The following is a 12,581-nucleotide window of genomic DNA, read 5'->3' as shown; positions in this document are numbered from 1 at the left end:
GAGGCTGCTCTGCCCAGCTTGGACACCAATATCTCCACACCAGCCAGGGGTGCTGCCAGTGTCAGCTCCAAGGGCATGGGGTGACAGAGGGAATGGGTTTTGCCAGAGGCAGGGATGGATGGGATATTGGGAAGGAATTGTTCCCTGTGAGGTTGGGGAGGGCCTGGCACAGGGTGCCCAGAGCAGCTGTGGCTGCCCCTGGATCCCTGAAGTGTCCAAGGCCAGGCTGGACAGGGCTTGCAGAAATCTGGTCTGGTGGAAGGCCTAGCAGGGCTGGGTGAGTTTAAGGTTCCTTTCAACCCAAATCATCCTGTGACTCTGCGATTCTGCCTTTCTTCAAAGAAGAGGAAAAGGAGCAGCAGAGAATGCTCATGTCCTCGCCCTATCCTAATTATCCCTTATCATTGCCCACGGAATCTGTGCAAGTCTCCTCCATCCTGGTTTAGCTGAGATTTTCTATGTAATCCTTGGGCCCCATTGCAGTGCTGTTACTGATTTCTCCCTCAAAAACTGGTACCAGCTTAAGAAGATCTGAGCCCGTCTTTGTAACGGGGAAATCCTGTGCCTTGAGCATCTCTCAGCCTCATCCCTTACTCCACCCTGGCGGACAGAGGTTCAGCCAAGGATGTCCTTGCTGAAGGAGCCCTTGTTGGCGTTGCAGGAGCTCACTCCAGGAGCTCACTCCAGTTTCTGGTGGGGGGTGTTTGCTTTGTCCCCCTCAAAAGCCGCTTGTCCCCGTTGTGAATGGGACCTTTCCTCCTCTACTCACCCCCTCCTGATCGTCCCTCAGCAAAGCCAAGGTTTGCTGGTGTTCCCAGGTCAGGCCAGAGTGTGAGTGTTATGAAGAATACAACACACGAGGCCTTGCTGACCTGTTTAATTTGAACAATTTCTTTCTTTGGAGCTACTTCCCCAGGGTGTGCCTTCCAGAGGAGCTCTGCGCTGCTTGGGGTGTTTCACAGCTCCTGATTCCATGTTTTCACAGCATTTCTGCTGATTCCTGCTGTTCTCTTCCTCATCTCAGCATCTAAAAGCAAGAGGTTAACGAGATGGTCAGATACTCCCTCTTGGATGTGGGCAGAAGACCAAGAAATAAGTGATCAAAAGTTCACGGTTGCCTCAATACCCGATTGCAGACCCGTTGCAAAAATCCACCAGTTCCCTGTCAGAGCCCCTAAAAAATCTGAAACTAAACTAAAAGCCATCTAAAACTGCAGTTACATCTGGCTTTCAGTTTCTTCTCACTGCCTTCTCCTTTTAAGTTGCTCATAAATTCTTTGGATACAATTCCTTTTGGGCTAAAGTTCCTTAAGTTTGGCCATCCCTCAAAAGTACGTTAAAAAATAAATAGAAAACTTGAGAAAACGGGTTTGGCAGTTGACATAAATTTGTCATGCAAAAATCCTGTCCTGCCCTCACTTTCCCCAAACCAGTTTCCCCCCCAGTCAGACAGACTACATCAGTGTGCAAACTGGAATTTCGTTGGCGAGGCCACAAGACCCTCGGAGGGGCCGGGTGGAAGAGGACTCGGATCTCCGTCTTCCCGGCCCCTTCCTCCCGGCACTTCTGCAGAGAAATAGGTCAGATTATTTTCTTTACAGCTCCTTCCGCACAGCTGCTCCCTGCTCCACACCACCATGGGATGCATCACAGCGCCAGGCAGACAGGGTTTGCAGGCTGGGTGAGGAGGGGATGGAGTCCGCAACAATTCTGGGATGGCATCAGCTAGGAAAAACCTCATCCAGGGCTCCCATGGTCATGTATAGTCCCCAAAACCTTTCAATTTCTCTGCTAATATCCTGTTTCCTGAGGTGTTCAAGGTGTTCAAGGCCAGGTGGGACGGGGCTTGGAGCTACCTGGTCTAGTGAAAGGTGTCCCTGCCCTTGGTTGGAATGGGATGGGTGTGGAGCTCCCTTCCAACCTGAACTGTTCTGGGGTTCTCTGCTCCTGGAACATGCCAGATGTTGGCATGGAAAATGTTAAATCCCAGTGTCCTCTGCACACTCTGGGTGGATTTGTGCCCTCACCTTTCTAGGAAGTGGCTGAGGTGGTTTAAGGAAAATACAAAGCTTGTGTGAGTATCATCCAACAGCCTGGCTATTCCGGAGGGCTCTCCCTCCTCTGTTCCCTTGCCACGCTCCTATGAGCAGATTTTGTGGGAGACTCCTCAAGAACCACCAGTAAACAAGGCTGTAAAAGAATATTTTCCTTCTCCTCTCTGTTTTTTAAATTATCCAGGAGCTGTGAGAAGCAGCAATGCAGCGCTAGGAAGATCAAAGCAGGGATTTCCTGGGGGGGAACGCTCCCTTCACCCAGGAGCTGGGAACTCGCCTGGGGAACAGAGAGCTGGTTGTCAGCTCAACACAGGAGATCATTTTCCATTCATTCTCCATCCCCATTGTCTGGATCACAGTGGCCATCCCCAGCCTCGGGCAGGGCGGTGGTACCACGCTCCGGTGGGTGACGAACAAGGGATGCAGTGTGGTCCTTCCTGGGCCAGGGAGAAAGGGGATGCACGCCTTCATTCAGACATACACAGAGGGGTTTGTAGGAATCGGGTGTTTTCTGCTTTTGCTTGTGTTGGTTCTTTCCTCCAGGCTGAATTCCCACTTTTCCAGGCAAGTCTGCAGAACATGGACACCCTGGTTTAACCTGCAACACAGAAAAACAGGAGTTGAATAAGGAAATCCAGCAAAACTCAGACCTTGGAGATTTATTAGATCAAATTTCTCTTCCAGGTTTTTGAGGGACACCTGTAGGATTCAAGACCATATGAACCTTGATTTCTCCAACTGCAGGCAAGTTTGGGGCGGGTCCTTAGATAATCTGCATTTAAATGACTTTGCCTCACCTGCACATGCCTTAAAGGAGCTTAAAAATTGTGGGTTTGGAGATGGAGGAGTAAATGTTTTAACCCCTCAAGGGTGCTCTTGGAGCAGGGATCCTGGGTCCACACCCAGAGCTATACTGGCAGTTAAATTAACGTCCTTAATGCAGCATTTGCTTTCCTTGTCCCCTTCCAAACCCTTCCTCTAAGATGCAAACCCAACTTCACTGCCCCTGAGCACACAGGGATGGCTTGACCCTGTGATGTTCATCAACTGGATTTGAACAAAAACCCCAAACAACTAAGGGAGAAAAAACCCCAACCAGAGCCCAATTCCAATGCCTGGCATCGCTTTCCCTCCTGCCAAAAATTGTCCATGTCCGGCTGGGATGGACACTGGACTGCAGGCAACTGGGCTCATGTGAAACAGATCATCTTGAGAGGTCCTGGAAGAACTGGCAGCACTGGAAACATCCCTGGAGAATGCTCTGGAGTGGTGGGAGGATGGGACAGCGAAGGTTTCTTCCAGGAAAGAGCCAGCTGAGATTGTTACAGGCAGCTTGTCATCATTTCCAACAAAAAGTGGCCTTGGAAGGCTGGGGTGGGAGCTGGCCTTCCCTGGAAAGAGGGGTCTGGATGGCTGGACAGCACATGTGCACCCTCCTTGCCTGTGTGAACCCCTTTGCTTTCTTCTCTCCTGCTCACAACTTTCCAAATGAAGTGGGAGGTTTCCACCCCTGCCTGTTCTGGTGCCTGTGGGCTCACACTGTCCTCCAGCTCATGCCCCAAGAGAAGGCAGTCTTTGGCCAAATTACCTGGAAGAACCCCCCAAACCCAGACCTCGCACCCCCCACTGGGATGAGCTGGGTGAGTACATGGATCCTCCTAAAATTCACGATTCCTGGAGCTGGCACTGTCCAGAAGCACTGCCCAAGAGCCAGGCTGTGGGTAAGTGCAGCAGTAGTGCCTCATACGTGGCCGCTGCCTTTTGCTGTCCAAGCACCTTTCCCGCATTATCCGCCTCGTTAACGGGTAAGGGAAGGAAGTGGGAAGGGCTTTTCCAGCCGGAGCCACGATGCCAGATGAAGGATGCATGATACATTTCCCTAAACTTCAATTTGGCCCTTTTTCCTCCTGCCAAAACAAGCAAACAAACAAACATCTGAGAGCTCACGGTGGTTTTGGGGGACTGGAAGTCACAGGGGCAATGCTGATTCTCCAAGGTGTCTGCAGGATCGCTTTGCAGGGCTGGAGAAGTGCTGGCTCTGATGGAGGAGCACTCCTGATCCAGGTACACAGCTGCCCTTGCCCTGGGGACAATGCTGACAGGACACAGAACAATGGCCCGGGAAGGAGTTGAAAGGTTTTGATCACAGCTGAAGTCAGGAATCAGCAACATTCCTTTCCCTGGAGGTTCCTGTGGCATGGATTAAAAGCAGGACTAAAGTTCAAGCAAAACGTGAGCCAGCATTGCACAATGCTGGCAAAAGGTCCCGCCATGAGCGCTTTGAGATTGTGGGGAAAAAGCAATTCAATCCATTTTCCAGCTCCTTTCCTACTGCTGTGCCACCCAGATGATCTCCAGGAGGTCCAGGGGGATCTGCTGAGCTTCCTGATGGCAGCCGTGTGATTTGGCAGTCCAAAGGCATGAGGTGATGGAGGGTTTGCTTTCTCTGACAGGCCTGCCTGTCACACGACCTGCCCTGGGGACAGCTCGGAGAAACCAAGGTGAGAGGCTGTTCCCCACAACTCCCCTGTCAGGCCACTTGGGATGGTGGTTTCACTTTGGGACCCTGGATTTAGGAAGAAAAGAAAGGGGCTTGTTTTCAGAGCAATGCAGCACAGAAACAGGGGCCAGATCTCTTTCCAAATGACCCTACACACCCACCTGCACCTTCCTAACCTCTCACGAGTGCTTGGCCCTGCATCCCCGTCCTGGATTTGTTCCATCCCTCTTTCCATCAGAGATGTGATATCTGTTTCCTGAAACAAGTCCAGCTCCCAGCCATCCCGCTGTTCCTAAGGGGAATTTGGGTCTCAGCTGTCCCAGAGATCACTGCCTGCACCTCCTTACAGAGGACATAAAGCCCATGGTCCCCCTCTGGGAACTTCAGCCTCCTGCAGGGGCACTGAATCCTGAGAAAAAGCTCCCAGATCCACGTGGGCAGCGTGTCCCCGGTGGTTTAGGGGAAGAAGGATCCTCATCTGCACAAGCCCCCAGGAGCACCCCACACCTATGCGTGCATAGGCACAAGGAGGGGCCACGGATGAGGGCTCAGGGCTCAGCTCCCCCTCTCTCCCTGCTGCTGGAATCTGTGAGCTCAGCAAGCTGGGAGCTGCCAGCTCCAGGCAGGATGTGGAGCAGCCTGGCACCAGGGCTGGAGGGAGCCAGGGATTTTCACCCCTGGGCTCTGTGTGATCCGAGCTGTGACACCGATGTCCCCTGTGGCAGCGTGGCAGCCCCGAGCTGAAGCATTTCCACGGAATAGCAGGGCTCTCCACCCCATGGAAAAACCATCCCTGGCAGGGGAGGCGATGAGGAAAGTATCATGCCCAACACAGCTGGAATTCAGAAACTCCATCTCTCCCTGCCGAGGCATGAGCCTCTGACACACCAGAGCGCTGGCTTGTGCCTGCTTTCACCACAGCCAGATGAAGTCCAGGAGATAGGCTAGGAAAAATATGGGCTTGGAAAGTGGAGACACGGCTTTGATGTGCAACCACCACCCCTCTCCTCTTTGTTATTCCTTCTCCCTCATGCCAAGCTGCTCTAATAGATGCTTTCCCTCTGCCCCACGATTCAGGGGTCCCTGTGCAGATGAATTCATCACTCAGATAACTATCCAGCAGCCACGAGGCACACAACGCCAAGGAAAACACACATCCGTCAGCAGATGCGTGGTGAAGCTCTCCCCCTCTGTGAGGGATTCACCTTGGGGGTTTGACTGCGAGGTGATGGCTGCAGTAAGGAGAGGTGGGAGGGAATCCAGGACACACCAAATCCCACAGAGGATGCTGCCAGTGTCCCTGGCAGCATGATTCACTGGAGAGGAACACAGCCCCCACCTGAGGTGCTCCCAGCCTTTGCTAGCCAAACTCACCTCCTGCGAAGTCTCTGAGGGGAAGGTGTTGGTGCTGCCTGTGCTGGTGGCTGCATCAGGACAGGACAGAGGCCATCAGCTCATGGCCACCGACCTTCCTGAGCTGTAGAAAAACAAAAATAGCATCTTGTGGTTTAAAATATCCCCCCAAAAAGAAAAATAATTTTAAAAAAGTGAAAGCAACACAAATTCCCATGAAGACACAGCTTCACCACGTCTTCCCTCTTGCCTTCCCACGGAGGCACGGATGGCCCCTGGCTCATCTCCAGCCCCCAGCTGGGCAGCAGCACAGCTTTCCCAACACAACACACTGATATGTGTGACACAGGGAGCTGCCTCCCGAGCACAGGGACACCGGGAAAGACCCTCCCCCCCTCACCCACCCCAGAACCGCAGGAATTTGTGGCCTGCTGGGCCAAGTGAGATAAAAGATGTGCCAATCCCATCCAGGACTGGGGGGGATGCTGGGACTGCAGAGATGGGTTTTTTTTGGCTAAACTGGGAGAAGGAGTCAGGCTGAGGGATCGCAGCCAGCCCAAGGGCAGGCTGGGGTGGGAGGGACTGGGCTGCCCAGTATCAGGCATTAGCAGAGGGAGAATGGCTCTAGAAACCACGACCACGCACGTGTCTCATGGATCCTGACCGTTCCTCCCGGCTGCTCTCATCAGGAACACCTTTAATCTCGATCAATCCATTCTTTCCACATGCTGTGAGCACACGACATGCCTCAAGGAGGACTCCTCCACCTCCCACTTCATCCCAGTAAAGCCCTTCACGGAGCTGCTCTACCCAGAGCGGGGCTGGAACTTCTCCTGATCTAAGGGTGACCTGTGCCATGTGCTGCACTGGTTCCTTGCAGGGTTAATGCTCGAGGAACACAACTTGGAGACTCTGTGGGATGTGATGGGAGCTGCTCGGGGCTCTGAGGAGGAGGCCAAAGTCAACAGCGATAGTGGGAGAGGAGCTCAGGCACTGGCTGGGAGAACAAGGATCGCATCAGGATGGATCTGAAAACGTGACACATTTGCCTGGAGCTGTCAAGGAAAACAAATTTATGTGGTGTCAGGGTGGTGTCAAAGAAGAGTGAGGGAAACAACAAGAGGGTGTAGCAGGTTCTCTCAATGCTTTGCTCCACTTCAATCCCACCCTTGGGTGGATTTGGGTCTGTTCGGACGGAAGAGCAGAAATTGGAGTGAAGTCAGGATCAAAGCCTTAGGAAGTTGTTGGCACTGACACAGTGCAAGAAATAGATGTATAATACAACATTTTCCTGTCATCCCAGTCCATTTTCCATGTATCTGGTGGGAGCCCTGACTCTTCCCTCCCACCAGCTCCATGAGATACAAGCGCTGTGCCTTTAAGTGCTGATCTAAGGGAAACCTGAGAGCTTGGTGCTGTTCCCATGTGATAGATCACCATGAACAGTCTCTCCTCCATGATATTACGGGCCCCAACCCGTGATCTTGGGAAGAATTCAAAGTCTGGCTTATCAGCAAAAAAATAATCTAGTTAAACTTAAAACAGCAAGACTCAACTCAGGCTAGAGGATGATTTATTAAGAATCGTGGACTTTGGAGACAGAGAGAGGGAAAGGAAGCCACAAACCCCACATACAGCCTGTAAAAGTTCCAGTTTATAATCCAACATGAGTGGCTGGACAGCTCAGGCTGGAAAATCAGCTGGGATTCATCACAAGGTAGAGATGAGACTGCGCTGAGTTCAGGGGCAGAAGCTCGACCATGGGCATGAGGCAGAATCTGATTCCTGCCCCCTCCCTGGGTACCCTCATCTCCTGCACTGCCCAGGCTTGGGAGATGTGGCAGATCTCACCTGATCTGGGCACAGCCTGGCTTCCAGAGGAGCTCACAGCAAACTCCCTTTCAGTTACAAAGAGCTGCATTTTTCTCTCTGAACCAGGCAGAAATATTTCATTTAATTACCAAATAATTTGTTTAAAGCAGGCATCTCTGTTATAAATACATATCTAAATACATACCTGGCAAGTTTTTTTTTACAAGAGCAAGACGAAAAGCTGGAAATAAAGTGAAAAGAATTCATCAGAAACAAGGTGTCATCTTTGCAAAACATTATAATTGGAAATAATCCCTTTTTCCACTAGGAAGCTGTTACATCCCAAATCTTTGGCTCGTCCTTACAGAAAGCACTGCAGGCATTATTAATGATCCCTAAAACCTAACGGTGGAAACATCCAAGCTCACCCCTCCCTTTCTGCAGAAGTATTGTGTTCATTCATACGAGGGGGAAAAACCCACACCCACCAACCTGACAGCATCAGCTGGGATGGAAATATTCAGGAAACAAAGCAGTGAGGCTGGACTTGTTCCCTGTATCGTTCTCATTAAGGCCTTACATTTGAATAAAGACACTGATGCCTTGAGGTGGCCACCTAAAAACAGAGGCTAGATGAAAATAAGAGAATAAAAGTAGGATAATAATAATAATAAAAAAAAATATATATAAAACATAATAAAAAGAGAATAAAAGTGGGCCTTCAAAGGTTCACCCTGGGCAGTCCAAAGGCTCCACCCCAGATGGACCCTGGGTCACGGGTTCCTCACATTTTTATGAGTTTGGTCCATTTGCATATCAGGGTTAATTCTCCAATTACAGCCTCAGTTCCTGATGTAATTACCTCAAGTTTGTCCCTCCTCTTCAGAGGTTTTTAGTTTACACCTTTTGGGGCCTGGTGTCCTTGGAGGGCAAACCTAGCGAGGTTTGTTATGTCTGACCAGCACGAGAGAACAGCAGCTGAGAGGCCACACCAAACTTCAGAGTGACACAGCAGGCAGTGCAGGATTTGAGAAATATAAAAGTTAAAACCTAAGGCATCACCCTGAAAACAGGCAAAAACCTGAGATTCCCTCAAGAGCAAAGTCACAGCTTGGCTTCCAGATGGGTCCCAGACAGGGAAAATGGATTAACGAAGCCAGAAATTATTAGGGAGAATTCACAGGGGGAACCTTCCCTTCCCTGCTGCCTGCCCCAAAGGGGTTTTTCTGGGGAGGGGGTTACAGGGACTCGTGAGGGGTTCTGTGGGGATGGGAATGTGTTGGGAGGGCTGCTAAAGGCAGGGCTTTAATTCCCACCAGGGCCCAAACCTGGCAGAGCAGCTGAGCACTGCTGGCATTTAATCCCCAGATCTGTGCCCTGCAGGACTGTGGGATGGGGACAGATGTGGGTGGCAGGAGGCTGCTCCCAAAAACCTCCCATGCACTGCTCCTGGAGGAGGCGGCTGCTCTTTGGAGAAGCAGTCCTGAGCGACCCCAAACGAGGATGTCGGTCCCCAGTGTTGGAAAGACCTGGATCATTGCAATGAGCAATGGAAAGGCCCTGCATATTAATTCCTGCTGATTTCTCTCTCCTTCTTCTTATCAGGTCAGGAAACCCAAGCTGAGTCTTGGGTTAAATTGAGTTAGATAAATCCTAGATAAAGAAAAACCAGGTTTCTTTTCCCTGGTTTAATACTTATGACCCTGTGGCAGGCAAAATATGCTCCCCCCCTGAAAACCAGGCCTCTTAACCCCCCAAATGGTGATTTGGAACCCCTCCTCATCCCTTTAAATATTAATTTTTGCTTTTTTGGGGGATCTTCATCTTGCTCTGATAAAACACCCACCGCCAAGGCTCACACGGGATTTACATTTGGGAGGGAGGGATTCCAGTCAGCTGAATTCACCAAGGAAATAAGAGCCCACCCAGCCCCAGCATGTGTTCTGTCTCCTGAATTCCCAAATCCCTGCCAGTGGGAAGTGCGAGGTTTCAGCACCACCAGGGGCTCGGCAGCAGGAGCAGAGGGCAGAGGCATCACTCCCCACATCCTGCGTGGGGCTGACATCAGTTCCTCCTGCTTTTATTGACGTGGTCCCAGCTCTGGCCTGATTTTTTTTTTTTTTTTTAATTACCTCATAATTCCTGCAGCACTCAGAGCTTTTATAAGCCTCCAGCTTTCCTCCAGGTCAAGAATGAGTGGCCCCAGCTGCCCCGTTTTTTAATCACCCAATAGCAGCGAGCAGTAAAAGAGGAACGCAGATGCATTTCCTTGAACTGATGAGAGACTCACGGTGAGGTTTAAAGGAGGAAAAATTACTCAAATTTTAAGAAGTTTTGGGGCCTTTCTTGCCCCCTCCATCTCTTGGTGCCAGGAGGTACCCAGAGAGGTGGAGATGCTCTAAAGCCACGGGCATCCTCCACGCCCTGAGAGCTCCAGGCTCCTGCTTCAGGGAGGTTTCTGAGTGTGTTTTAGTCAGACACTTTGGAAATGTCTTACAGGAGAGGGTAGCAGTCAGAGGTGAGTTTAGACCTGGAAAGTAGAGGAGGGGGCCTGGTGGGCTGCCTGTGGGTGGTAGGAAGCAGGTGGGGCTTGGCTTGTTTTCTGGCAATTAGGAACAGATCGAAGCTATACGAGAGCAGGGAGAAAGGGCTGGTTTGAGCTGCAGCCAGGCAGGGTTTTTAGGGAAGGTTTCCCATTAAAACACCCACCGTGCAACAAACCCGAGTGCAGCGATGGAGATAATCCCATCCCACACTGGTGATGTTCCCACTGCCCACAAAGAAGCACAGCTCTGCTCTGCGATCTGGCCAAGACACAGACAAGATATTTTCTTCTCCAACCAACCAGGCAGATCCCCCGGGGCCAGGAGCCATCCTCTTCTCAGGGCACAGAAATTCCTCTGCAGCAGACACCCAGCAGGCAGCAGCTCTGAGGAGAAGATCATATTCTAATACAATATAAAATATGTTACTGGGTCACTCGGCCCTGTTTGGGTTGGCTGGGGGACACAGGGACAGCACATCTGCCAGCATGGCCCCGTTCACAGCACAGCCACGCTCTGCAGCCCTGGGAAACCACGTCCTCCCCGCAGGGAGAGGGCTGAGGGAGGGGAGGAATCCATGGATCCGTCTGTGTGAGACACTCGAGCTGGTGGTTTCATGCAGCTCATAAAAGTGACACAAGCTGTGCTGCAGCCCCCACCTGAGGCTCTACAGGGCAGGCAGGCCCAAAGGCAGGACAGGAGCTGCTTTTTGGGGAAAAACACAGAGAAGGGCTAAAAGTGACCGTGTTTGGAGAGGGGCAGGAGTCAGAGGGTATTACCTGGTGTGGGGTCTGTGGGGTGGAGCTGGCTCTGGCCCTCAGCAGTCGCACGTGGGCCAGCACAGAGACAGACCCTGATCATCGCCGTGTGAAGCCAACGCAACAAAACGCTGCCAACGCATCCGCGAGGCAAAGCTGGTGCTGGTTGCAGCATTTTCACTCCAACACCAGGAGCCCAGACATGTCACCTCCTGCCATCCTCCCACCCTCTGGGAACTGCAACCCTGCCACAGAAGCCTTCCCTGTGCCCCAGGTGAGCAGAGGAGAAGGGAAGTGCTCAGGGTGTCCACACTGACCCCATTCCTTCCCCTGGATGGAAGCTGGAGGGAGGATGAGCAACAAAATATCCACTAGAAAGAGACAAGTCCTTCTGACCCACCAGTCAGACCAGGCTGGGGAAAAGGGCCAGCCACGTGAATCCTCTGCTGGGGCACTGGAACAGCTGGCAGCAACTGATTGTGTTTGTTCAGATGAGAACAATTTTCCTTTGCTTGTGCTCTTGACAAATTCAACCTGGAGGCCTCCAAGCCTTCCTGCCAACAACAACACCAGGGCGGGATGGGACCGTATCTATTTCCAGCAGAGCTGTCAGCTGCACTGGGGGCTCTGGGGTTCACTGGGCTCTTCAGTCCTACAAGCCTCAAAGGGGAAATGTGAAATCACACACCCTCCAGAGCATTGCCAGACCCCTCCTTCCTTCCTCATCATCCACCTTTGAGAGCTCCCACCCATCCCCAAGGCCACAGGGATGGACAGCAGGGCCTTGGCCAGGGCCAGTGTTTGCTGTGGGGGGAGAGGTGTCAGGATCACACGCACAAATACGCCCAGGCAGGGGTCGCTTGGACGGACCAAGTCTGCTCTTCCCATGAGAAAGTCAGCCTGGAGCTTCCAGTGAGAGCAGCTGCTACAGAAATACCTCCTTATCCCTCGCCAAGCCCTCTGGAGAGGGCCAGAGCTCCTCCCAACCTTGGCATTCCTGGGTACCAGGATGAACAGAAATAACACAGGAAACATGGAATAGAATCACAGAATATCCTGAGCTGCAAGGGACCCACAAGGATCATCGAGCTCAGATCTTGACCCTGCACAGGAGAGTTCCAAAAACCCAACCATGTGCCTGAGAGACAGGGACTGAAGCAGAAATGTCCCAAGTGAAATCCTCAAGTCGCAGGACATGAGACAGGAGCTGCTTCCCAGCACACGACTGTCTCCATCCCTTTGCACGCTTCCCAGGAGTGCCGTGTGCTGAGACCATCACTAACCACCCTATCCCCATCCCCACCGTAACCCTACCCCTACCCTATCCCCATCCCTATCCCTATCCGTATCCCTTCCCTATCCCCATCCCTATCCTCATCCCTATCTCTATCTCCATCCCTATCCCTATCCCCATCCCTATCCCCATCCCTATCCCTATCCCCATCCCTATCTCTATCTCCATCCCTATCCCTATCCCCATCCCTATCCCCATCCCTATCCCCATCCCCATCCCTATCCCTATCCCTATGCCTATCTCTATCCCCATCCCTATCCCTATCCC

General features: G+C 51.9%; 1 long non-coding RNA gene across 4 annotated transcripts; it reads right to left on the bottom strand.

Moving 5' to 3' along the window:
- Nucleotides 1-2,331: 2,331 nt before the first annotated feature.
- On the bottom strand, nucleotides 2,332-12,289 carry LOC121667566. 4 transcript variants are annotated; one of them, XR_006017105.1, is made up of 5 exons: nucleotides 8,212-12,289; nucleotides 7,925-7,960; nucleotides 6,553-6,962; nucleotides 5,929-6,031; nucleotides 2,332-2,652 (listed from the first exon to the last, which is right to left on the bottom strand). It is a non-coding gene; the product is annotated as an uncharacterized LOC121667566 (long non-coding RNA). The 4 variants fall into 4 exon arrangements; XR_006017103.1 differs by adding an exon at nucleotides 4,002-4,620 and having other exon boundaries at nucleotides 6,553-12,289; XR_006017104.1 differs by having other exon boundaries at nucleotides 6,553-7,960.
- Nucleotides 12,290-12,581: the final 292 nt, after the last annotated feature.

Source organism: Corvus kubaryi, unplaced genomic scaffold (assembly GCF_017639235.1).
Source record: "Corvus kubaryi isolate FWS band 111438036 unplaced genomic scaffold, C.kubaryi_AGA036_p1.0 37367, whole genome shotgun sequence".
Taxonomy (NCBI): domain Eukaryota; kingdom Metazoa; phylum Chordata; class Aves; order Passeriformes; family Corvidae; genus Corvus; species Corvus kubaryi.
Note: the sequence above shows the minus strand (reverse complement) of the source record. Positions and strands in the feature narration are given on the sequence as shown.